The 27,593-nt window shown below is 40.5% G+C and overlaps 1 protein-coding gene across 1 annotated transcript in view; it reads right to left on the bottom strand.

The window, feature by feature from the left end:
* Positions 1 to 27,593, bottom strand: part of ccser1 (coiled-coil serine-rich protein 1) — a 403,876-nt gene that overhangs the window by 337,559 nt on the left and 38,724 nt on the right. The window lies entirely within an intron of this gene.

The following is a 27,593-nucleotide window of genomic DNA, read 5'->3' as shown; positions in this document are numbered from 1 at the left end:
AAATTTGGCTTGAATCAAGCAGAAACATCAACACCATGAAGCCTGTCAGAATCTTAAAGGCCTCAATCAGTTCATTGTTTTTCAGAGGTTCTATCAACATCATGGCAGATGAAATACTCCTGCCTCAATAGATTTTTGCATGTCCTCTTGATTAGGCAACAAAATTTGTATATGGACAAGTCTGGAGCCTTCTGCAAACCAACTTCCCAGACATCTAGCATGGAGACAGTGATTCCTGGGAAGAAACAAATGGACGTAGATATAGGGGACATTATCAAAGGCTGGAGATATACAAGTTTATCTGCTGACCAGAAGCAGGCACCACTAAAATCTTTGTATGGAGCAATCCTACTCACAGATAAGCAGTCCATCTTGCACTGGATCAGAGTACTTGAAGAACCTAATTAATCCCCAGTGGATGGTGCATGGAAAAGGTCTCCCAGAGGGAACTGCAGTCTGAGGTAGATGCACCATCAACCAGTGAAGATTCAAAACATCAGAAATAAAATCACTGAAAGTCCCCTCAGCAGACTGAATCCCAGCCAAAGTCTATAAACAGGAGAAGAGGTACGACCCTTAATAGCCTTGGAGATCTATTTTCAACATCACAGGATCACAGAATTGAGCTTGTGCTTATTTGATTTGTTGTTGTCACATGTACTGAGATACAAATGAAAAGCATTGTTTTGCATGCTATACAGGCAGACCATACTACACAAAGTGCCTCTAAGGGTAGCAGAACAGAGTGCAGAATACAGTGTTACAACAACCGAGGAGGTCATGGAGAAATCAGAATTAACATTTGAAAGGTACGCTTAAAGTCTGATAGCACCAGGGAAGAAGCTATTCTTGAATCTGTTCGTATGTATATTCAAATTTTTATATGTTCTGCCCGATGGAAGAGAGTAGAAGAGCACAAAACTAGGGTGGGCGGGGTCCTTGATTATGTTGGTTTCTTTGAGGCAGTGGGAAGTATTGTTACACTGCAGAAGAGGGCCATTTGGCCCATCATACCTGTACTGATTCTATTACCTAGTACTAACCTCCTGTTTTGTTCCTACATCCCACTACATTATTTCCATCTAAACAATTATCTAATGTCCTTTTGGATGTCTCAACTGAACCCGCCTCCACATTTCTAGGCAGTGTATTCCATACCCTAAACTACTCATTGTGTCAAAAGATTTATTCCCCTCACATCATCCTTGCTTCGCTTGCATATTACTTTTAATCTACACCGTCTTCTTTATTGCTTTTTCCCCCTACCTACTCTATCCAACCTGCTCAAGACTTTAAAAACGTGTCAAACATCCTCTCAACCTTCTTCTCTCCCAAAGATAGCAATCCCAATTTAACGCAGAATCACAGAATCCCCTACAGAGGGGCAAGAGGCCATTCAGCCAATCAAGTTTGCACCAGCCCTCCGAACAGCATCCCACCCAGACCCATGCCCCCATCCTATCCCTGTAACCCCGCATTTACCATGGTTAATCCACCGAACCTGCACATCCCTGTGCACAATGGGCAATTTAGCATGGTCAATCTTCCTAACCTGCACATCTTTGGACTGTGGGAGGAAACCAGAACAGCCGGGGAAACCCACACAGACACACGGAGAACCTACAAACATCACACTGGCAGTCACCTAAGGCTAGAATCGAACCAGGGTCCCTGGCGCTGAGAGGCAGCAGTGGCAACCGATGAGCCACCATGCTGCCCATGCACAGCTTCAATCAATTGTCATAACTGAAGATTCCCATTCCTGGAATTTTCTTGTAAATCACTTCTGCACATTGGGTGAAAGGGAGAGTGCTTTTGGACCCAAAGATATAGTAATTATCTGGAAAAGCATGGGAGAGGGAAAACTCCAACTGGTCAAACTACAAAGATAGTACCTTACTCTCCAGTGTGGCATTTTCCATCAACAGCTAAAGAAACCTTCCCCAGTGCTAGTTCCAACATGACAGAGGAACACTGACTGCTGACCCAGCTCCAAAGCTGTGTGGAGAACGAAACATGGATCGGTATTTGACTTTTATAGGGTCATACAGCATGGAAAGGGACCCTTCTGTCCATACTGACCATGTTCCCAAATTGTTTTGCAGATCTCAATCAAGAGTTCAGTACCATCAACCAGCACAGACTTTAGAAAACACTTTCCAGTAGCAAGTATTACTTTAACTTTAGGGTTTTCAATGCTCATTTCCTTCACTCACAGTGTCCAGTAATATTCCATATTAAACCTTTTTTTTCCATCAGTCTGTACAAGTGGGTATCACTGATAAGAACACATTTCCAATGTAGCAAAATGCAGAATGAATTTGACAGGAAACAGACAAAGAGGCTGGTGAATGGATCAGACATGACATACCAAGATGGAGGCTGAGAAGGATGCTCCAGTTGGAGCTCCTCTGCTTGCCAGTCCCTTTCCCTTTTTTTTCTCCTCTTCACAGGTTTTCTTTTCCTTCCCCCGGTCCCCTTCTACCCTACTGGGAGCGTGGAGCCAGAATGGGCGGAGTCCCACAGCAGAGCCAGCACGGGCCGAGTCCTAGAGCGGCAGCCAAGTGTGTCCTGGACGGAGACCAGCACGTGGAGGCAGTACGGCCTCGTGCTCTGGGGCCAGCGGGGATGGACTGCAACTTCAGCACTTATGGTCACTTTTGTTGTCATTCTGGACTTTTTCAGCTGTTCCCATGCTAACCTATATTTTTTCTTACTGTGTAAGAATACTATTTTTCACTCTGTAACAATACTTAAAAATATATGTACCTAGGTACTCTGTACCTAAGATGGCATCAAGTGGCAACATTACAAACTTTTCACCGCACTCATTCGAGTGCACATGACAATAAAGGCTATTCATTCACATGGAAGACATCGAACAGGAGCCAGTCCACTGCTTCCCTTGATCTGTATTTATTACGTAAACTTGAAATATGCAGGGTACAATTTTCACAATTTACAGATGATTCAAAGCTTGGCAGCTTCGTGAATTTTCAGGAGTGCAGTGCTCGGCTTCAAAGAGATGTAGACAGGGTGGTGGAATGGTTACATATATGGCAGATGAAATTTCAAAGCAGAGGAGGCAGAAGTGATTATATTTTGGCAGGAAGAATGAAGACAGGCAACATCAAAATGAAAGATATAACACTAAGGAGCATAGGTGCAGATGGGCAGGGGATACATGCATGTGGGCAAATCACTGGAAGCAGCAAGGCAGGTTGAGAAAGTCATTAAAAAGGCACACTGGATCCCAGGCTTTATAAGCAGAACGCACAGTACAACAAGGAAATTAAGGCATATCTTTATACAACACTGTCTTGGTCTCAGCTGGAGTATCGAGATCAAATTTAAGGCTATGCACCCAAGCCCTGAACTATCCAACCAGAAGGAATAGTTTCTTAGCATCTGTTGAATGCATTAATCATGTGAAATACCTCAATTAGATTACTCCTTAATCTTCTGTGCTCAAGTCAATTCAAAGTCTTTGCATCCTGCCATGTTCAGATTTCTAGTTCAGTTTTGATTCTGGTGAACAGTTACCGCACTACTCCAAGGTCAATTTATCCAGGCAGAGGCACAGTATTCAGAACTAAACACAATCCTTTGGATGTGGTTCAACCAAAGTTTCATATATAATGGGAACATGACTTTCATAGTATTCCAATCCTTCCAGATTTTCCCCACAACCCTGCCACTGAATTGCATTGTAATTCACTCCCACATACTTATCACTCTGAATGCAAAATTGCAAACAATTTAGAACAGCTATGAATACAACAAGGTAGAAATCTCTCAGGGTTTGGAGATCTTACTAACAGAAGGTCATCAGCCTGAAAAGTTAACACTGTGTTTCTCTCCATCGATGCTGCCACAAACTGCTAAATATTGTCCGTATTTTTTGTTTACATTATTTTTAAGGGTCCACATCCTTTTTCCTATAAACTGCAATGGACATTGAACAGTTATATAGTTGAAATACAAGAAGCATCTGTTCCACCATTTATTGAGTTGATTAATCCAAATTGCCCAATTCTACCCGACTGTCTAATTCAGGTTAAAGAATGCACACCAGGTTTGTGTTCTGAGCAAGAAAACGACAGTTAAATGTAAACAAATTGCCTTTAACAAGGGCAAAAAGAAAATATTAATTGCTAACTTAAATCACTAAGTTTTGGCCCTTTTAAAACACCCTTGTCACATATATAAAGACAAAAACAGGAGACAGATATGAATATTAAGGTTGGAAAAGGGAAAATAAAGCAGGGCAATTCAGTTTGATAGCACCAACTCAGCCCACAGAATGTGAGGAGTTCTTTTCTTTCACTTCCTTTCCATTTTCGATGTTGACAGAAGGTTTGTTGCACATTGTTGTTCAGTCTTTCATTCACTGGTTGAAAGTACATCCTTCAAGGTCTCTGAAGATGTTTCAGCCCATCCACAGGAAATTTTCAGAGATGACATGCAGGAAGACAGCTAGCTGCTACTAGAAACTTTCCAATTCCTCCACTCTGGAGAAAGAGAAGACATTTATGATGCTTTCTCTTGGCAGGCCGAATGGCCCCGGTCCCTACATGAGGCATGGCCACCTGGTTAGGAGCCAATCAAAAAATAACTGCCAAGTACTTGTATCCGAGTTCAGAATTCGTCAGGTATATTCTGTCTGCTGTTGCTGTCATTGTTGCAGAAAAAAGCAATATCACTTTTCAAAGAAAAAAACTGCAGCCATCTCTTTACACTGTCCCTTTGATTTAAAGCAGTACCTTCCTGTTTCAATTCACATTCCAAAACTAAAGGAAATAAAAAATGTGGTATTCACAATAACAAAACTGTTTTTGGCCTGAATAGAAGTCAGTCAAGCGAAGTGGTCATCTTGGTTGCCTACTGAGGACTTTTACATTCTGTGATGACTTGTGGGAAAAGTGAGGCATGATTACCAGTATACTCTTCTCAGTTATGACTTTCTGAAAAATATATCTTGCTCTGCCTTCAGATGGAGTTATTTAACACAGCTGTGGAAAACTATATTCTCTCAGAAGATAGTGAGCCTGGGGAATTCGTTATGGCAGAGTGTTCATTAAGTGTATTCAAGGTTTAAAAAAAAACAGAATTTTAATCAGTATGAGAACTAAGATTAATGTGGAAAGGCAGGAAAGTGGAGGTGAGGGATTATCAGATCAACCACGATCTCACTGAAGGGCGAAGCAGACTTGATGAGCCAAATGGCCTACATCTGCTTCTATGAAATATGGTCTTTTTCTGTGGTTTGTTATATTTCCAAAGACATTTAAGTTTCATGCAAGGGTCAAAAGGTGCTCCCCAACATTTCTGGGCAACTGTTGTTCAAGAGCTTCAGGACCCTGGAGCAATCTGGAGATGATGTTACAGAACTGCACATCACTGACCATAAATCGCACACTCTGGAGTGACAGTCTTGAAAGAATATGGACATGAAAACACAAAGATGAAAATTAGCACTTACCAAAGAACTAAACCTTGTTATATCCTTCAGTATCATATTTGGCAGTATTTAGTATTCATGTGTAATACAGAGTGTTACTCTAAAGTGAAATACTGAGGACAGTTCTCGAATTTGCCTTCTGCTCAGCCAGTCTGGCTTGAGCCCAAATTCATTGCGCAGCAAAAAAAAATCAACATAATTAATGCACGAAACAGCACCCTCTACTGCACCAGGAAGAAATCTGTAACTTTAAATTCAAACTTTGTCTTAAATCTTAAATCACTTTGTCTTCCTCATTAAATGGAAATAAAATGCGAGATGAGCATAGGCTTAGTGAAATTCTAATGAGCTTACCAGCATTTTGAGTCGGTATCAAATACCTGAGTGTAGAAAGCAAATACCTATACATTATTGACAGGTTCTCTCTTTCTGACCAGTTTGCAGTCAGATTACACTGGAAAAAACTCTTAAACTTCAGACAGAACAGAAAAAGCAGAAAAAAGAATTAACAGGCAGGGCACTTTTCAAACAATGCCTCTTGTATCTCTTTCAGTACAATTAACGCCTCAAGCTGTGCAATAAAATATGCATTTTCATATAACTGAAAGAAATTTCCTACTATTTCTTGCCTCTGCAGCTTAAGGTTATAATAAAATCTTGTTACCTTAGCTTAAGAATCTATCTTTTTAACACAATTACAGCAGAGTAGCAGAATTTTAAATTACCTCTGCATCAGCAGAGTGTGCGAGGCAGTGTTTCAATTATGTGACAATGAATGTACAATATCCCATTTACATTTAATTAATTTCCGTTCTTTAAAAGAAATTTAACTGCTGGCAGTCAATAGGACTCAAAACTTTCGAATTATCCGCACCCAGCTTTATTGGAGAAGATGCATTATTGAACACACTGCATTCCGGGATCACTCTCTGCAACGGTTCAAGAATAGTTTGAGTGTTGTAGTTCAATCTGCCTGAAGGATGCTCAAATTGAAATTTATTTGTCGTAATTACTTATCAAACTGTGTTACAGTTTGCACATTTTCAATTTTCAAATGATAGCAAATGCACACTGCAACCACAGCCAAACTGGAAATTGTACATATACTGTTCAGCTTTGATTCCTTTATCTTAGATTTGATAATTGTAAGTACATTCAGGATTAACCAACAAGTGAATTCATACAGTGTCTGAAATAGCAGTGTAAATTCTGCTTGGACAAAACAGCAGGCAAAAAAACTGCTTCATATAAAGTCCACTGGCGCCATCCAGTGCCCAAATACACAATATTCCACCAAAGGCTCATTTTCAAATTTACAACTGCATGAATTTTGCAAATAAAAGCAAAACACTGGGGGAAATCAGAAAATCAAATAATGATTTTGGATGGACTCGAAATGTTCGCCCTGCTTCTCTCCCCACAGATGCTGTCAGATCTGTGTGTTTCTCCAGCAATTTCTGTTTTTATTTCAGATTTCCAGCATCCGCAGTTCTTTGCTTTTATTTGAGTTTGGCAAATGCTGCCTAGAACTATCACTTATAAATATTCATTGTTTAAGTAATTTAACAGTGACAATGTGCACAGGATAGGCTCTGATTTGCCGATTGCTGTTTTTCCAGCGTAGATGGGAATTGTGCATGTTGATCCGGAGAAATACCCAACACAGCAGACTCCAAAGGAATTGCCTGGGAAATTAAAGATCCCACTAAACAATTCCCCTATGCCTGGAATCCTCTGAAAGTATCAATTTAAATCAGAGAATTCAGTTAAGTAAAGCTGCTCAGGAAAAGTTAGACTGTTAAATGCCTAGTCCTTAGTAACTAATTAAGTGATCCCTCAACGTAATCGATACACTCACAAACAACTTTTTAATCCAGTGAATCATCATTCAAATTTGTGCTTTTAAGATAAGTGGAGCCTTATTACAGTAATTTTCCAATGGAGAAAGTAACATAATGCAGTGAATATTGGTACAAAATGTCCTGTCAACTTTTGTTGTTATCTCTTATATGACAATTTAAATAAAACAATGGCACTTACTGATCAAAGAACAGTTTGCAGCTGGGAGGGGATAACTAACTACCTGCTCGTGTCCATTGATTGACAGGCACAATGCTTCAACATTGAAGTAAGTACCTGTTGTTCATTCAATCTTATACAGTACTCTGTTGTTTGAACAGGTTTGATCACAATAAATGCTTGGCTTAACTTTTAATGCTAATTCAGCACAGTAAGTGTTCCATTTATCTGTAAACAATACAAGTATTGAGGTTATAGAATCCAGGGTGCACAACATTTCGAAAGGATAGACAGGATGTAAACGGAGGGGGTTAGCCCTGATAATAAAGGATGGCATAAGGATGCTAAGCATAAAGGATCTTGGCTCAGAAAATCTGACAATATTTTCAATATTAATTAAAAAACATCATGGATGAGAAAGCACTGGTAAGAGTTGTTACAGGCCTCATATTTACACCATTATATGATTATGAAAATGAATTCTTAAGAGTTTATAACAAAGGCAAACTGAACTTTAGTCAATTACATTGTCAAAAGTGGTCAGTAGGACAGGTTTGTAGAATACTTCTATGATAGTTTCTTGGAACAGTAGGTTATGGAACTAACTGCAGATAAAGCTACTTTAGCTCAAATTCTGGGTAGTGAGGCAGGATTAATTAGTAATACCATAGTGAAAGATGCACTGGAAAATAGTAATAGTATTACAAGTGAGTTCACATTATGGTTGAAAACAACATAATCCAATTACAAACAAAGAATCTTAAATTTACACAAAGGTATTTATACATAGGTATAAGTGGAGGGTTTGTGAAAGTTCAGTCGGTAAATAAACTACAAGTTATGGGATGGTGGATGAAGAATGAGAATCATTTAAACAAATTATTATTGTTAATTAGCAAATACAAACACCCTAAGCAAAGTATTCACCTAATTTGCTGAGTTTAAGCTCATTAGCCAGTGGGCAGCACGGTGGCTTAGTGGTTAGCATGGCTGCTTCACAGCACCAGGGACCCAGGTTCGATTCCACCCTCGGGCGGCTGTCCGTGTGGAGTGTGCACATTCTCCCCATGTCAGCGTGGGTTTTCTCCCGGTGCTCTGGTTTCCTCCCACAGTCCAAAGGTGTGCAGGTTAGCTGGTTTGGCCACGGGAAATTACCCACAGTGTTCAGGAATGTGTAGATTCTGAGGGTTGGTGTGGATTTGTTGGGTCAAAGGGCCTGTTTCCACACTGTAGAGATTCTAATTCTAATCTGGTCTGTAGAGGGGCACTACTTGGTAAAGTGCATCATTCAAGTCTCTGCTCAAGAGTATGCAGAGTTTGTAATCAAGGCCCAGTTTGTGTAGTAAGGGTCATTCAAAGCCTTCCATTTGAATCTGTGTGGGATTAGTGCACTTTTGGTGGTAGTTATTTCAGTACATATTCAATGGACCAAAAGGCCTTTTCTACGCTGTATGAATTTATTTAACAGGTAGGGTTTGTCACAAAGGGAAACAAGGGAAGCTGAAGGAAACTTTGATGACTTTTCCCAAGCAGCAGCCAAAAATACCAACTTCAGGCAGCTGGTGAGGCGGGGGGGCAATATAGTTCCAAGTCAGGATGGTGAGTGGCTTAGAGGGGAACTTGCGGGTGATGGTGTTCCCATGTATCTGTACCTCTTGCCCTTCGAGGTAGAAGTGGTCGTGGGTTGGGAGGTGCTAACTACGGAGCTTTGGTGAATTTCTGGAAATGCAATTTTTACACAATACACACTGCTGCGACTAAGCAATGGCAGTGGAGTGTTATGATGTAGGGGCAGGACACTAAACTAAATCAGCCTCACTATCACTGGATTCTCAATTTGAGAGATTAAAATATTCAATGCCCCTCAAAATTCCCCAATTGTTCCTAATCAGACTTTATGAATAACAGCTCTCAGACATCAACTTTATAGTTTAAACAAAATGAATAAATTACGTTAATACTAATTTTAGTAGTGCAATGCTAAAAAGGATAATCGAAATAATGTCTGATTTAAACCTAGGTCTTCTTTAATCATAATTCCCACTCTTACACAGAGACAGACAAACAGACACAGCTAAGAGAAAAATTAGAAAGGAAATAAGACAGTTGTAATTTGCCAGTTCAATAACCATTTCAATGCTAAGTACTAGGTCGTTATGGAACCCTTGAACAATACGTTGTATTACAGGCACATGGAATTGTATCTTGCTTGAATTCCGAAATCACCAATACAACAGGTTTCAGCAGACTCCGAGGAATATTCACTTACTTCTTGAAAACTGGGATTCTTTTCGCAGAACATTCAACAATTCTTGCTAGATATAAAACTAGACAGAGTAAAAATGTTTTTTTTAAAAATTCTGAGGCCAGCAGCATTCTCAGCGTACAGCCTTCTGTCCAAATATCCAGTCAAAAACAATTCAATTGACGGTCTCTCTTTCCTTGGCAACATTCTCCATGATTAGTCAGCAAGCACCGGCCTTCTTTCGCTTGACCAATGCAACATCCAAACAGCTGCCAGTCCTTCAGCACAACACATTCTGGCGCCGAAACATCTACACTGTTCTTAGACAAGTATTTAACCTGCAATTATCTTCCCAGGCCAATTCCCATACACAAACATCAGCTTGATGGTTCTCTCATTTTTGTTTAAGCTGCTGCTCAAGATTCCAAGACAACAAGGTGCAGGGCTGGATGAACACAGCAGGCCAAGCAGCATCATAGGAGCAGAGAGGCTGACGTTTCGAGCCTAGACCCTTCATCAGAAAAGGTTCCAAGATTCCAAGTTTGATTCTCAACTTCAGCTCACAGTTCCAAACCAAAAATGTGAAAAATAAAGAAGAACACTGATGGTCTCAACAGGAGGGAGTGGATGTGGTGCCAATCAAGCAGGCTGCTCTGTCCCAGATGGTGTCAAACTTCTCATGCGCTGTTCGAGCTGTAGTCATCCAGTCAAGCTGGGAATATTCCATCACAACCTCGACTTGTGCCTTGTAGATGGTGGGCAGGTTTTGGGGAATCAGGAGGTAAGTTACGCACTGCAACATTCCTAGTCTCTGACCTGATCTTGTAGTCACTGCACTTATATGGCCAGCTCAGTTCAGTTTCTGGTCATTGTCAGACTTAGCATCATGAAGAGCAATAAGGTTAGTTGTGAGATAGATATTAGCCAGGCACAATGTTCCTGCTCTGCTACATTCATCTGAAAGGGCTAACAGGTCCCTAACTTAATGTCGCACTCTGTGACAGTCTAGTGCTATGTCAATACTGCACTGAAACATCTGGCATGGAATTTGTGCTCAGGACTTTGGATTTCGACTTCAAAGTGTAACTTTCTGAAATCTAACAATAAGAATGCTACCAATAAGATGCAGCTGACTATAATGCAGAGTGTTTGGAGTTATTTCCAACATCTGAATAGTAAAATAAAATGTTATGTTGCTCAATTTGAGTTATTGTTCTGAATATCACAGCAAGGAAACAGAAGGAACCGAAGGAACAGAAGATGAGCAGAGGAGAAAGGTCCTGAACACTTGTGAATACACTTGAGCAAAGTTTGATCTTCCGTGCACATGCAGTTAAACATTATATTCTACACTCGCTCCTTGTATAGAAACCCTATTGCGTGCCTTTAATTATATTTCCTGAGACAGAGCTGTATTCACATCACTTCTGAACAACAGGTGACTATTGTACTCTGACAAACATCCCCTTCCTCCACACCACTTTACTTTTATGCTGCATTTCATAAACGGGCCCAGGTTTCCTCTGCAGATTATTTTTATTTTCCAATGCAGTTAGAAACTATGCCTATCACTGGAATATAGTGAAGTTAAGTGCCAATAATCTGTGGGTACACACAAATTGTAGGTCAAAACAACAAAACATTTGTTTCCAGTCAAAAATAAACAAAGAACTGCAGATGCTAGAAATCAGAAACAAAAACAGAAATTGCTGGAAAAACTCAGCAGCTCTGGAGCATCTGTCGAGAGAAAGCAGAATTAATGTTTCAGATCCAGTGACCCTTTTTCAGAACTGAACTGCATTCCTAGACAAACCCAAAGTTCCTCTAGAAGTGAGGCACCATCCTGACTTGGAACTCCAATCTTTCCATCTGCTTCAATCAATCCTTTAGAAAATGCAACACAGCTTCTTTCCCAGAAAGTACTGTGTCCACTTCGTCTCTGTTTGAATTCAAAATAAATACATTTGCTCCCCTTGCAATTCACTACTGCCTTCATCACAAAGTACAACCAGGAAAAGCACCATCTGCAGGTTCCCCTCCAAGCCACTCACCATTCAGACTTGAATCACTATATCACTATTCCTTCACTTTCATTGGGTCAACATCCTGCAGCATCTCCCTAACCGTACTGCTGGAGTTCCTGTAGCCAAGGACTGCATGGCTCAAGAAGGTAGCTTATCACCACCTTCTCCAGGACAATTTGGGTTTGGCAATAAATGTTGGCTTAGCCAGTGATGTCCACTTACATAAATTAATTTTTTTAAAAAAGTCTTTGCTTGTCCTTTTGATTGCAACCAAAACGGACTTTGATATAAATCCCAAACCACACCGAAAACCGAGATTAACATGTACAAGCACGAGATGATTACCAAACTGTTATAATACAAGAAATGCAGTAGCCAATTTGTGCAAAGCAACGTCATACAAATTGACAACAATACAACTGAGCAGACAATCTGTTGTAGTGATATTGTTGAAGGGATACATGTTGTTCTGTGCAAGAGCGAGCACCTCCCCTACTAGAGCAAACACTTATTATCAGTTACACCAATCGGGTTTCACTCTGGCACCTTGCAGTGTTCAATCGTTTGATGATGTCATTCTGGTGACTCATCTATGTATATGGTATTTGATTGTATAAGCCTGAAGGTAAAGAAAGAAAGCTCAGTAAATTGATTAGATTGCTGAAAGATCCAAGAATCTGATTTGAAATAGCATATGTGGTATTCCTATGAATTCTGAGATATTGGCAATCAATGTAAATAAATGTGCTGTAGATTTGGAACTCTGCATTATTCTGAGGTAAATCAGTTATACAGGATAGAGAAAACTAGTGGATAAATAGCATGCCTCATCTGAAAAGATGACATCTCAGACTGACTGGGAATCCAGTTCTGTCAATACAAGATGCTGAACTCTCTGGAATGGGACTTGAACCCACAATCTCCTATGCTACCACTTTGACGTGGTTGGTTCTTCTTTCGGAGATATGATGTTCTATATCCATGGAAATGAGTTGAAAAAAGTACTGTCTATTTGTCCTCACCACCAGAAGGCAACATTCTTCAATTTGCACTGGAGAGTTGACCAGGTAGACCCTGGCTCCTATTTATTCACAATGAAGTATTCAGGATAACTCATTTTGATGAACTCCAAACTGAACAAACAGGGGAATGTTAACAGTTGAATTCTGAATGGCATTTAGAACAGTTACCATGTCAGATGATTAACAATCAATAATTATGAAGATTACAGGTATTTTTAATCAACCTGTTCAGAGGTGTCACAACACATTTCTGGAATAGGTGGTACTTGAACCCAAATCTCCAAGTTCAGAGGTATTGACAATACGACTACAGCTTACATAAGTATTTAATTGCTGATAGCTAATCACATAATAATCCCATCAATTACAATTCTTTCCAGTATGTTTATTTTCAACATTAGCCAATAATGTGATTTTGCTTATGCATTTTACATGTCAATATCAATGAGCTAGTTTGCATGATTACAATCAAAATTGACTTAGATGTTGCTCTAAGTCACACAGCAACTGACTGGCATTATCATATAATTAGCATGAGATTCATCAAGCTTCTTTGAATCCTTGCTGAGAATGAGAGAATGCTAACTCAAACAAATCAAAAACTTGTTTAGATTTGGCTGTAGATTGTATGAAATTTACCCAGAATCAAATCAGTTGGATGAACCAATCTCTCTACCAGTCAGTAACTTGTAAAAACCTTGAATAAAAAGAGATTGGGATTCCTCAAACTGATAGTATGCTCACCCACAAACATCTTCGCAATTATTCCCTCCTCATTTCAGTCCATCCAGCTCATCTACACCATCCGCCTACACTTCCCGCTACCTCAGGGAAAGCAGCCAACTTAATCAAAGACCACTCCCCCTCCAGCTATATCCTCTTGAACCCTCTTCCATCGGGTAGAAGATACAGAAGTTGGAAAACATGTATCAAAAGATTTAAGAACAGCTTCTTCCTTGCTGTTTTCAGACTTATGAACAGACCTTTCATATATTAGAGTTGATTTTTCTCTGCACCTTTGCTGTAGCTATAACACTATATTTTGCACTCTGTTCTATTATCTTGATGTACATATGTGAGGTTTGATTTGTCTGATTAGCACGCAAAACAATACTTTTCACTGTATCTCATTACATGTGGCAATAATAAATCAAATCAAACTGTATGTCCGCTCACCTGACCAAGAATGATGTTTCACAACCTCCCAAGGCAGAATTCAATGCCACATTCCTGATACATGAAAATTATACAGTTACAACGCAGTCAGAAGGCACTGTGGCCTTGAAGAAGAACTTCTGCAAATTTATTAATTGCTTGACTGAAAAACTGTTCTTCAGTAAATTGATGATTCTGCTATTGCAGAGTCAAACAAACACTCGGAAAAAGTTTACAAGATAGCAAAGCCACATGCTCAACCTTAGGTAATTCAGATCAGTTACCTTTGTTCTAACCTAAGTGTTTGGTTATTGAATGGAATGAATAAGTACAACTATTTATAGTTATTAGATTCAATTACTGGTGGTTTTCCAGTGCAGTGTTTATAAATAAAGTTATTAATATATCCACTAAACAGAAATTTCTTATGTACACACAGAATATGCTTTCTGTCATGTCACATGGCATCACATCTCAATTAATCTACAAATAATTCCTCACTCCTACATTAAACAATTGCAAAACATTAGTTGATATCATTTCAAATTGGCTCTTGCTGCAAGACAGGAAATATGATGAACGTGTCTAATCAAACAGTCTCTGCATAAGGGACAAATGGTGGGCTCTGGAGCTGTGAATATTACTAAATGCCTAACAGGAACTTCTTCAGAAGACTGGTTGAATTGGAAACTTCTCTACAGAAATTTCTCCAAAAAAAACAAATGATTTTCATTTATTTCATCCATTGCTCTTGTTACCTCTCCTAACATCACACCCCTTTCAATCTATATCTGATCCAACCTAGCCAACCGTAGTTCATTTGGTGGAATTATTGTCACTGAATCAAAGTTTATGAGCTCAAATCCCACTCAAGACCTCAATATTAACTCCGGAGAGGTTGTCCTGGTTACTATATCAATGTAAGTCTTTATTTTATACTAAGCGTATTGATAAAGTACCTCAGTTACTTCCAACAAGAGTATCTACGGACTGTGCAATGTTTTGAAGAAGCATGCCCTCAAGTTTTATGAGGATCACACCCATTTTGGGTCATCTTCTGACTGTTAGTTATCCAAAGCCTGCTCAGCTAGTGTTACTCATTCACTTAGTGATTCCATCACCAAAAAGGTACTGGTGATAATATTTCACAATATTTTAATCCCAACAGGCATGAAAGAGTAATTTAACAGAGAAAAGAAAACAATTCCTAATTCAATCATCAACCGGTACCAAAGTTGCTTTGGAGAATCAAACATACACTCTGTCAGTGGTTTGGAGAAGCAAATGCAATGTGAAAGCACATTAAATGGACTGTAATGAAAGTAATCTAGATTGCACGAATGATTTGGTTTCTGGTACTGAACATCTGCTTATTATTTGAACGTACGTCAAAAGCAATAATCTTCAAAAAAATGATGCTGATATTGAATATCTTTATTCCCTCATAGAGTACTTCAGTTAAAACCATTCTCAGTGTTCCTTCTGCATCATTTAATCTCATTTACGCAAGATGAATTTACTGTTATCAATTTATATCAGAATGTGTTATTCTCCTGGAATTAAATGAGGTATACTATGTATTAGGTAGACAATGAAAGCAGAAGGCCAAGTAAATGGAGGTTTAGTGGATAAACTAACCCACGCAAAAATAAAACTTTATAATTTAAAACACTCAGTTACAGATCAATATTTTATCGTGTGCCTTCACTGGACTGGTTGAATGGCCAACTCAAATGCCACTCACTTCAAGCACTGCTTACACATGTGCATGAGAGCAAGTAAGTGGGTGTGGGTGCATGCATGTGAAAGCAAGTACCTGTATGAATGAGAAAAAGTGATTTATATACATATTCATCATCACAGAAGGCATTTGGTCCATTGTGACTGGACTGGTTCTATCTCCTCGTGCCAATTTCCTGTCTTTATCCCATTAGCCTGAGTACTACCTACATCAAAATAATCATCCAATACCATCTTGAATCCTTAGAGGTTCCCTGAAATAATGGAATATCACCAGCAACCCATTGGACTTCTTTGCCCAAGTCCATTGAAACTGGAGAAGAGGAATTGCAAAGGTGACAACTGTTGCCAGTATCTCAAAGAGGCCCAGGTCCCACTTCTTCAGACACCACCTGCATCAGGGTGTGCAGATCCAGTATGGATTGTTGACCACCTCAGGAACCACAATTCTAGAGTGGAAGAAAGTCATCTTCAGATTCAAGTGTCTGCCTAAGAGGAAGAATTTTTCCTAATTCAAGAAAAAATTTGCAGGCAGTGAAGAACATAACACTTCTCCACTGTCTTGATGGCGGGCAGTGTAAATTGAGATGCAGAGACAAACTTAACACTTACCACTTTAACTAATGGATGTGCTGGAAATTGTGGCAAACAAGAACTAATTATATTCCTGCAGCAAAGTGTCAAATGTAATTTTTACTCGTGTTTCTCCCCTGTAGCAGCATAAATTATGCCCAGTGCTGACAGGCAATGGACTATTTATTTGAAGAAGATGTCACCATGGTAGTGCAGTCTCGGCAGCAATTGCAGAAGGTAACATTCAGGAATTTCCATCAAGGAAACTTTATTTGAATACATCCTGGCAAGTATGACCCATTATTAGTAATCAAGATCATTATTTGAAAAGCCCATTATCAAAAAACTTCTCCATATGAAACAAGTACAATGACAAGACAGAAACTGTGCTTTTTCAGTCGAAAACCTGCTCAGCTGCATTTCAGCTACGGGGCTCGTAAATAGTTTGACAACAAAGTTGGGAAAAAGACAAGCTTTGATCCAAATGAACTGCTCCTTACAATGACAGCACAGCCAAAAGCAAAATTGTTACTGCTTCAAGTACTGAGTTATGAAATGAAAACTGAGACTACAGACAGAGTTATTACGCAAATAAACATTTGAAACATTTCAGACAGACTTGTTTTTCATGACTGGGAGCAGATGCAGGCCACTCAGCCCATCAATTCTGCCATTCAATGAGATCATGGCTGAGTTGATAATCTGCAGCTCTGCCTTTTCACTTTATTTCCATAACTTTTGATCTCTTTACTGTTTCAAAACTCTCAGAGTTGAATTAGTGTAACCGTCCTGGGCAGGAAAGATAAAACAAGACAATTAGGTGAACTGCAAAAATGGAGTTATCTCCAGTTCTACCTCAACTTTCAGGTGAAGGAGAAGTCTGAGAGTACTTCAAGGTCAAATCTCAGCAAATACCTCATCCATGTAAGCAGTCCATGTGAGTGTACCAGCTACGCCTCTGGAAAGCAAACTTATACCTGATAAAAACGTTTCCAGAAATACAATCTACAGCACTACTCAGGGAAACAATTAGAACTTATCCTGGCTGACCTCTCCCTTCCTCTTTGCAGGGAGGCAAAGATGATTTTTAATATCCCACTATCACTTGGATGATATCAATTAACAGAGTGGGGATGCACCGCCATTTCCTCAGCAGAGTCTTCAATTGCCAACTTCAAGAAAAATTAAACCAATCTGCATTTACATAGCATCTTTAATATGTGTCTCAAAACGCTTCACAGGAAAAAATGTTGATACAGAAGCAAAGGAGAATGTTGTATAAGATGGTAGCTTCAAGGATTAAATGGGAACAAGTCAGATCAAACAGTCTGTTTCCATGCTGTACATCTCTATGATATCATAAGATAAACTTACCAATCAGCATAGCAAAGACTGTTCCTGAGTGGAGCTAACCAATTGTAAATTGTCTCTTTAAGGTTTGCTAGTTCAGTGCTAAGTTCCATGTAAATAAACAGTTATGAATACTTTTAAATCTAGCCCAAGGTCTCACCAAGACTCTTCGATGTAATACAAATACCTATTGGGTATTATGCAATAAACAAAATCTATTCATTCAAAAAGCTATACAAATCTATTCAAACCTCTTTTGACAGAGATTTTATGTGGGCACATTTCCTACTTGGTATCAGTAGATGAATACCAACAAGCAGCTTTGGCGCCAGCGAAGCTACAAAACATCTCGGACAGCACTAGCAAACAGGACCTTAAAACATATCAAAGACATTAAGACTGGTGGGCAAATAGAGAAGTCAGATAGGTAAAGAGGCTCAGAGAGGAAATTCCAGAGAATACAGGCTAGATGGATAAAGACACAAGTATAAATAGTGATGCTAAGGATATATCAATTCCCTTTTGGAAGTAATTGTTATTTTTGCTTCCAGCATCTTTACTGGACACTTATTTCAAAGTATAACAACTCCAAGATTACAATTAAAGTATTCGCTTAATGAAATGCCCATCACCCTATACAAACCGGTGTGGTCTCCAAAGAAGGAACAGACTGAAAGAGACAATACAGTGTAGAGCTGGAGAAACACAGCAGGCCAGGCATCAGAGGAGCAGGAAAGGTGACATTTTGGATCGGGACCCTTCTTCGGAAATGGGGAAGAGGGAGGGAGCTGGGAAATAAATAGAGAGAAGGGGTGGGGCTATGGAAGATAGGTGGGATGGTGATAGGTGAGTGCAGGTAGGGAGTGGTGGGGATTGGTCAGTGGGATGGGTGGGAAGGATAGGTGGGAGAGAAGATGGACAAGTTGTGTCAGGTCAAGGAGGTGGGAATGAGAGGGAGGATTGGACATGGAATGAGGCCAGGGGTGGAGAGATTTTAAAACTGGTGAATTCCATGTTCAGGCCATTGGGTTGTAGGCTCCCAAGGTGGTATATGAGGTGTTACTCCTCCAGTTTGCGGGTGGTGTCATTGTGACAGTGGAGGAGGTCCAGGATAGACATGGCACCCAGGGAGTGGGAAGAGGGAGTTAAAATGGTTGGCAACCGGAGGATGTTGTCGTTTGTCAGATACAAAGCACAGATGCTCTACAAAATGGTCTCCGAGTCTACGCTTGGTCTCACCAAGAGGAGGCCACACTGGGAGCAGTGGATACAGTTGACCAAATTGACGGATGTACAGGTGAACCCCTGTCTGATATGAAAGGAATTTTTTTGGGGTCTTGAATGGAGTTGAGGAGGGTGGGGGATGTACGGGCAGATGTAGCACTTCCTGCGGTTGCAGGGAAAGGTGCCGGGAGTAGTGGGGTTAGTGGGAAATGCGGAGCGGACGAGGGAGTCAAAGAGAGAGAAACCTACCACACCCTGCAACTTTCCCTGCAACCGCAGGAAGTGTTACACCTGCCTGTACACCTCCCCCCTCACCTCCATTCAAGGTCCAAAACAAACCTTTCATATCAGACAGGGGTTCACCTGTACATCAATCAACTTAGTCTCCTATATCCGCTGCTCCAATATGGCATCCTCTACATTAGTGAGGCCAAGCGCAGACTTGGGAGACCATTTTGTAGAAATGATCATGACAGCTAAGAGTAGAAGAAAACTGTTATCTGTCCTGAATGCAACTCACACAATCTGATATAACACAGTGTTGAGCTGGATGAACACAGCAGGCCAAGCAGCATCAGAGAAGCAGGAAAGCTGACATTTCGGGTCTGGGCCCTTCTTCAGAAATGGGCGAGGGGAAGGGGATTCTGAAATAAAGAGAGAGAGAGGGGGAGGCGGATGGAAGATGGACAAAGGATATAGGTGGAGAGGAGACGACAGGTCAGTGAGGCTGGGATGGTGCCAGTAAAGGTGAGTGTGGATGGGGGTTGGTCAGTCAAGGGAAGACGGACAGGTCAAGGAGGTGGGGATGAGGCTGGTAGGTAGGAGGTGGGAGTGGGGGTTGAGGTGGGAGGAGTGGATAGGTGGGAGAAAAGATGGACAGGTCAGGGAAGCGGGGACGAGCTGGGCTGGTTTTGGGTTGAGGTCGGGGGTGGGGAGATTTTGAAGCTTGTGAAGTCCACATTGATACCATTGGGTTGCAGTGTTCCCAAGTGAAATATGAGGTGCTGCAACCTTCAGGTGGCATTGTTGTGGCACAGGAGGCAGCCCAGGATGGACATGTCATCCAAGGAGTGGGAGGGGGAGTTGAAGTGGTTTGCGACTGGGAGGTAATCTGATAATGTGCCTAAGAATAGGTGAGATTGGTTGCCTGTGTTAAAAGCAACCCTTATCATAACAGGACAGAGTATGGGTGGGTAAAAAAAAAATGGAAGAATGGAATCAGGCTCTGAAATTATTGAACTGTGTTGAGTCCTAGAAGCTGCAGGGCTTTAAGGTGGAAAATGTTCTTTGAGGTTGTGCTGAGGCTTGTTGGAACACTTCAGCAACACTTTGACAGAAATGTTCAGCAAGGAACACAGTGTTATGTTGAAAGGGCAGGCAACTGGAAGCCCAGGGTTAGTTTAATTAGATAAATGGGACCTTGATTTATCATTTCATCAGAAAGTGGTACTGCCATATACAGGGGTATAAAATACTCTGAACTTTAAACATGACATGTTGGCCTGACAATGCAGTAAATGATTGAATTCCCTTCGCTTCAGACAGTGGGTTAGATTTCAAGAAAATCCTCTTCCAGAACTCTCCCTGAGTGGCAACAATGATTTTCAAAGGGTTGTGTGTGTGTAATGATTTTCAAAGGCTTTCAGCTCCAAGGAGTTGCAAAGAGAGAGAGGGAGAGGGGGTTTTGTTCTTCACATAGATCAAATTATCTCTAATTCAGCTCAAAAATACAATAGCTTTATCCTCCTCTCAAACTGGATCATGTTGTCTCTCTCTGAAAGTGCTCTTTTGAAAAAAAAACTTGGATCTCGTCTCTTCATAATGAATACTTATTCACACATATAATAGGTGAGATAGATAAAGACAAATAAAATTCACCTGTTGATTTCAAGATCAACCCATTATAAAATTGTCAAAGCCAGACCAGGATTATAGCATCTAATGACCAAGAACAAAGATTTTAAAAAGTGTATGGAACTAGAATAAGCTGAAAGCTTTCATGGAGTTAAACAGGGTGCACTGGACAAATCCTCGACATCTAATGGGCTTAATCTATCACATTAGGGTCTCTCACAACTGATTGCCAGCCTTTATCAGATGATACCAAGGAGTGGGAAATGAAGGGAAATCAGATCTGAACATCTCCATCAATATCTACATGTGGCAGACAGGAAATGGCCTGAGAAAGAGGGTGGAGAAGATAGGAGGGTTGGCGGGAAAATTAAGGTTGGCATTGGGAGGCAGTGGTTGACCACATTGCCTCAGTTCTTTCTTTCCTTACAATGTTTCTGCCACCGTTTTGTCCAAATTGGGGTGAACAGCAGCAAGATCCAGGCCATCCTGATATACTAATCAGTGTCTACTAGGAAACGAGGTGAAGGAGTTTACTATTTCGAATGCTAAAATGGTTACATTCTTTTTTCAATTCTGTTCTTGATACTTTAGCTACAGATGTTCCTTGAGAAGGAGCCATTTCTCAAAAATATAATTCAAAATTCAAACGCTTAACAAAACGCCCAGAGTTGAAGCACTAGCCCTGGTATAAGAGCTCCTTTGAAAATTTGTTGGATCAGGCTAGAACGTCGATGAAGGGATGTACAAAAATGTGAAGTTATGAGTTATTTTTTGACCCATACACATCCTTGTCATTGAAGGAGTACATTCTGCCTATTGTGCCTATGCAAGCTCGTTGAAACAGCAATCCAATTTGTTCCACATTTTTGCTCTTTCCCCATTGTCCAGCAATTTGTTTTCCCTTTATACATGTATACCTGTTCTCTTTGGAACTTACTACCAAATCTATTCCCAACCATCCCATTAGACAGTGCCTTCCAGATCACAATTCATTCCTCCTCCTTCAGTTCTCCGCATGAAGACACGTCTGCCTCACAGCACTATAGCCTCCACTAAAGCAAGAAGGCAGGTCCCAAAACTAGCTCAGCCAGAACATGGCCAGCCTCCATGGTGTTGAAACTAATTGGACTGTCACCAGACATCCATCCAACAAAGGCAACAACTCTCCCCAAGGAGTCTGAGGACAATGGGAACATGCACACATTGTATGGTCAGAGCTTTGGAAAGTGATGGAAGAGGATCCAACTTACTTTGCCTCAAATGGCTGACCACCTGTCATATACAGCCATAGAGTCATATAGAAGAGGTACTTTGTCCCACTGAGTCTGCCCAGACTGATATGTTGGAAGTATTTGCAGTTCACACTCAAGCCCTTTGGTGATATTATGAACAAGCCTTCCTTGACTGACAAGTCCTGGATTAAGATGTGAACCTGGAGCTTCCAGTTTACAGGCAGATAAACTCCCCACTGCTCTCCCATACCTCCAACAATTCACTGCTTTACAAAAAACAGATTCTTCTAATCTTCCATCTGGTCCTTTTGTCAATGATCTTAAAACTTCCTACATTGATTGTTGACCCTCCAGCACTTTGCTGCTTATTCGAGTATTGGTCAGAATCAGAAAACTAAAAGTCCACATATGATTGAACATTTTAACATCTCAGGTAATATGCTGCATTTAGCCATCTGCTGGCTCGCTCAGCTGTGGGATTTTAATTTTTCATCCACGACAATAATCGTTTCGCAAGCAGCAGAAACATTGCTCACTCCTAGTGAGCGGTTTAAAGTTATCAGAAGTTCGAAGACAACTAAAATCTTTCTAGGCTGATTGATAGCTCTCATAAGTAGCTAAGACAAAAGGAATCTCTGTTCAGAACAACTTAAATAGTCATTTTTAAACATTTTTTCTTCAAACTGCTTTGATAAGTCTTTCAGCAAATACAACCCAGTTTCTATCCTGCAAGGTAATGTGGTCAGTCTATTTCGCATTGATTTCAAAATACACATATGTTCACGCAGAATCAGAGAATTGTTTTGGCACCGAAGGAGGTCATTCAGCTCATCGTGTCTACACCAGCTCTACCACCTATTGCCAATCTCCTGCCTTTTGCCCATAACCCTACACACCATTTCTTACCAAATAATCATCCAATGCCCTCTTAAATGCCTCAATTGAACCTGCCTCCACCACAGCACCAGGCAATGCATTCCAGACCCTAACTACTTGCTGAGTGACTTTTTTTTTCTCGTATCACTCTTGCTTCACTTGCACACCACTTTATGCTTTTATGTTTTATTCTTTTAGAAGCAGGAACAGCTTCTCTCTATTTACTTTGTCCAGCCTGCTCATGATTTTGAAAACCTCTATCAAGTCAACTCTCGGCCTTCACTCTCAAAGGAGAACAGTGCCAACATCTTCAATTTAGCCTCATCACTGAGGTTTCTCATTCCTGGAACCATTCTTGCAAATTGCTCTGCTTTCACTCTCTCTCTCATTCTCCTTGTAATTTGCTGTAGCCTCTATCACAGTAAAACAGGGAATACCACTGGCAATTTCTGCTCTAAGCCACTCACCATCCTGATTTGGAAATATGTGGCCATCCTTTCACTGTCACTGGATTAAAATCCTGGAACTCCCTCCCAAATGGGCTTGTGGTCTACCTACAGCACAAGGACTGCAGCAGTTCAAGAAGACAGCTCCCCACCGCATTCTCAAGGGCAACTAGGGACAGGCAATAAATGCTGGCCTAGGCAATGAAACGCACATCCTATGAATGAATTTTTTTTAAAAATAGAAATTTGCTTATTTTTGTAATTTTAAAATCTGGAAACTGTACAAACATCACAAGCAGGTTCAAGGAGACTCAGACAGGTATGGAATGGATCCCAGATGAGTATAAGCCAATTAACATTGAGTCACTATGTACACTGTATACAACGAGCTGCCCCAGGACTAGGAGTATTCTTCAATCAGATTCGAGTTCCATGTGACCTATTATCACTGATGATTCAATCTAGCTATCAGTACATATGAACCCCATATATTACAGCAACTAGCCCATTTTAAAAGGTTTTTAATCTTTAAGTCATGCACTTACAGCCAAAACAATGGCTCTGCTGCCAGAAATGACCTCCATTATTGTGAAGGGAGGTCAGTGAGGGTTTTTGATTTCCATGCTGCTTCTTCTGAATGGCAGTCTTGGTAGCACAGCAGATAGCACCCATGCTGCTGGGCCAGAAGCTCAGGGCATGAATTACACTCCAGGACTTGATGGCCAAGAAAAGTGCATAGTATCAATATGCAAATGCTTCCAATGCATACAATGGCAGGTGACACAGGCAGGACTATTTTGCAGATGCTGGAAATCTGAAACAAACACAGAATGGAGGAGGAACTCAGCAGGTCTGGTGGCATCAGTGGAAAGAGAAAGAGTTAACCTTTCAAGTCTCGCATGATTCTTCTTCAGATATGACCCTGTTCAGCCTTGTGAGGGGAGGAAATTGGAGACTTTATCATCACTATCCTTAACACCAGACTACAATATGCACGTGAACAGTATGTGTTGCAACAGCAATGCAGATTTCCTGAGTGACCAACTATGCAATGGCAAGTTAAAAATATATATTGGAAGCTAAACCATTAAACGGGAACTAGTGTATTCAGAGGTTTAACCAGTATGCATACAATGTCACTGCATTGACATTTACACTTGATAGTTTTCACAATTCTCTTCAGTCATGCTCAGGTAGATGATGTAGCCGCCACCACCACCTCTTCTGCAAAATAGGCAGGAGACTATCAGATGAAGAAACTGGCAGCCAGAAATCTGCAATTAACAGTCACATTTTTCTTTCCCTATCTTGCATAAAATAGCTTAGTGTCAAATGTAAATAGCAACAACAGCATTTTCTGGACTCTCAGCGCTGAGATTCTCCCCCTGGTAAGATAATTCTCAACACTGACTTTCAAAGCTGACACCCTTCTTGGTGAAGAAACATAGGGCTGCGATGACCGATGAAACCATCCCTGGAGAAAGCAGTAAGGGAATAAAAAAAACCTGATGTGCAATAATCCAAACGGTCATTAAAGCAACGAACAAATTTTCTCAGCAAAAAGTCAGGAAAAGTCCAAAGCAAGCTGAAAGCTGTTGTTTCAGTTATAGTTTGAGGCAATTCAGAAATTAAAGTTACAGTCGAAAAATTCTATCTTTTTAGAAACCATGCATCACAATTTCTAATTAAATTTTCCCCCACATTACTCCTGTACTAACTTTGAAGGTGACATGTGTTCCTGGCACCGAAAGTCTTATGAGATTTTGCTTCAGGTCATTGTAAGTCAGTGAATACTCATTTTCAAACCAAAAACAGATTTACAGCAAATGTAGCATCCTGTGTATGCATGTGCTGTGGAGACTGCCTTAGTCTATGACTCCGCATTTCCCAGTTCTGGGTTAAGGTTGAGGACAACTGGAAAAGGTTCAATGCATATGGCACAGCCGCCGGGCCATGCAATGGTAATTTAAAAGAGGGTGCTGGAAGCTAAACTACTAGATAGGAACAGTTCATAAAGAGAAAGCTTTAACAAGCACATATATATATATATGATAGCATTGTGCTGCCACATGCAGTCAAAAGTTCTCACACTTTGAAAATTTTCGTCAGTCACTCAACAGAAGATGCGCTATTATCACCGGACTAATAAGAGGCCCAATTTAATGCTCTGGGAACAATGGTTAACTCACAATGGCGGTGAAATTTAATTTCAATAAAATAACCTTGATTGTAAAGTCAGTCTCATTAATAATAACCATGAAATCATCAAGCATAGCTATGACTTGGATGATGGGAGTAAGGCACGGTGGATAAAGAGACAGATGTTGCCAAGATAGATAAGACAGTACATTGTGAACAGAAGGTCAGAAAGTTGCAGACCGACATAGACAAGTTGAGTGAGTGGACAAACACTTGGCAGATGGAGTACGATGTGGGAAAATGTGAAGTTGTTGACTTTGGGAGGAAGAACAAAGAAGCAGTGTATTACTTAAATGGAGAGTAACTAAAAAATTCCAAATGCAGAGGGATTTAGGTGCTCTGGTCCACGAGTCATAAAAAGTTAGTATGCAGTACAGCATGTCATCAAGATGGTTAAGAGAATGCTAATCTTCATTACAACAGAAATTGGACATAAAAGAATGTTGTGCTTCAGGAACACAGCGCATCGGTGAGAACACATTGAATACTATATATAGTTTTGGTCTCCTTTTTTAAAGAAGGATGTATATACATTGGATGCTGTTCAGAGGAGGTTGACTAGATAGTTATCTGGAACGTGCGAATTACCATACAAGGAAAGATTGGACAGAATGGGCTTGTACCCAATGGAGTTCAGAAGATTATAAGATCCTGAATGGTCTTGACAAGGTGGATGTGGAAAAGAGATTTCCCCTTGCAGGTGATTCCACACAATGGGGCACAATTTTAACTTTAGGAATCACCTTTTTAGGACAGAGATGAGCAGAATGTATTTCTCTCAGAGACTTGTGTAGCTATGGGACCCCCTGCCTCAGAAGGCAGTGGAGACAGGGGTCATCGGACATTTTTATGATCAAGGTAGGAGGAATCTTCTTAAACACAGGAATCTTCTTAAACACAGAAACCATAGATTATCAGAAGTAGATAGGAACATGGAATTCAAAACACAAATAGATAAAAAATAATTGTATTGAGTGATGGATCAAGCCCAAGGAGCTGAATAGCCTACTTTTCTCCTTTCTCGTATTTTTACATGTTCATGTCAATTGATATTAAATACCCATCTGTTTCACCGGAGTGTCCCTTAGGGAACCAAAGAACTGGGAACAACAGTAGGCATTTCAGTTCCTCCAGGCTGCTTAGCCAGTTAATACGTTGTTAATAGCTGATCTCATCTCAGCCTCAATTCCATTTTCCTGCCTGCTCCCCATAACCCACTACTAATTAAAAATCTATTCCCTCACATTTATTAAGTGCTCCTGCATCCGCCACAATCTGGGATAGTGAATTCCACAGTTTCACAATTCTTTGAGCGAAGCAATTTCTCATCTCTTTTTTAAATCTGCTCTGCCTTGTTCTAAAACCATGACATCTCATTCTAGATTGGTCCACAAGCAGAAACAACCTCTCTACATCTACTTTGTCAATCCCCTTTGGCACCTTGCATACCTCAATTAGGTCTCTTCTCATTCTACTAAACTCAAGCAAGTTTAACTGCTCAATCTATCCTCATAAAACAAGCATTACATTTCTGGAATTAATCCAGTGAACCTAAACATAGGAACTCTTCTGCCCTTACCTGGTCCACTCTACATGTTCATAGAATCATAGAATCACTACAGTGTGGAAGCAGGCCATTCAGCCCAGTGAGTTCACACCAACCTTCTGAAATATCCCACCCAGACTCACACCACTACCGTAACCCTGCAATACCCATAGCCAATCCACCTAACCTGCACATCTTTGGATTTTGAGAGGAAACTGGAGCACCGGGAGGAAAACCACACAGACACAGGAAGAATGTGCAAACACCACACAGACAGTCACCCAATAGTGGAATCGAACCCAGGTCCCTGGCGTTAAGAGCAGTGCTAACTACTGAGCCACTGTGGTGTCCTTTTAACTCATACCCGCCTGAATTGGCCTAGCAAGTCACTCACTTTAAGGGCAATGAAGGATTCAACAATTGTTGGTCCTACCAGAAACACTGACATCCCATGAAATTATAAACTTTTTAAATGTTTATTCACATGGATTTCTAGATTGGTAACAAGAATCCCCATTTAATTTCCCAATTAGAATCAATTCTTCCCTTTGTCATCCAGTAGGTGAGCTGAAACTTGCTCCAGCTACATATTGGTAAGACAAACCATAGCCACAGGTGCCCAAGGCA

Source organism: Rhincodon typus, chromosome 1 (genome assembly GCF_021869965.1).
Source record: "Rhincodon typus isolate 14 chromosome 1, sRhiTyp1.1, whole genome shotgun sequence".
NCBI classification, from domain to species: domain Eukaryota; kingdom Metazoa; phylum Chordata; class Chondrichthyes; order Orectolobiformes; family Rhincodontidae; genus Rhincodon; species Rhincodon typus.
The sequence above is the reverse complement of the archived record's forward strand: the minus strand, read 5'-3'. Positions and strand labels throughout refer to the sequence as shown.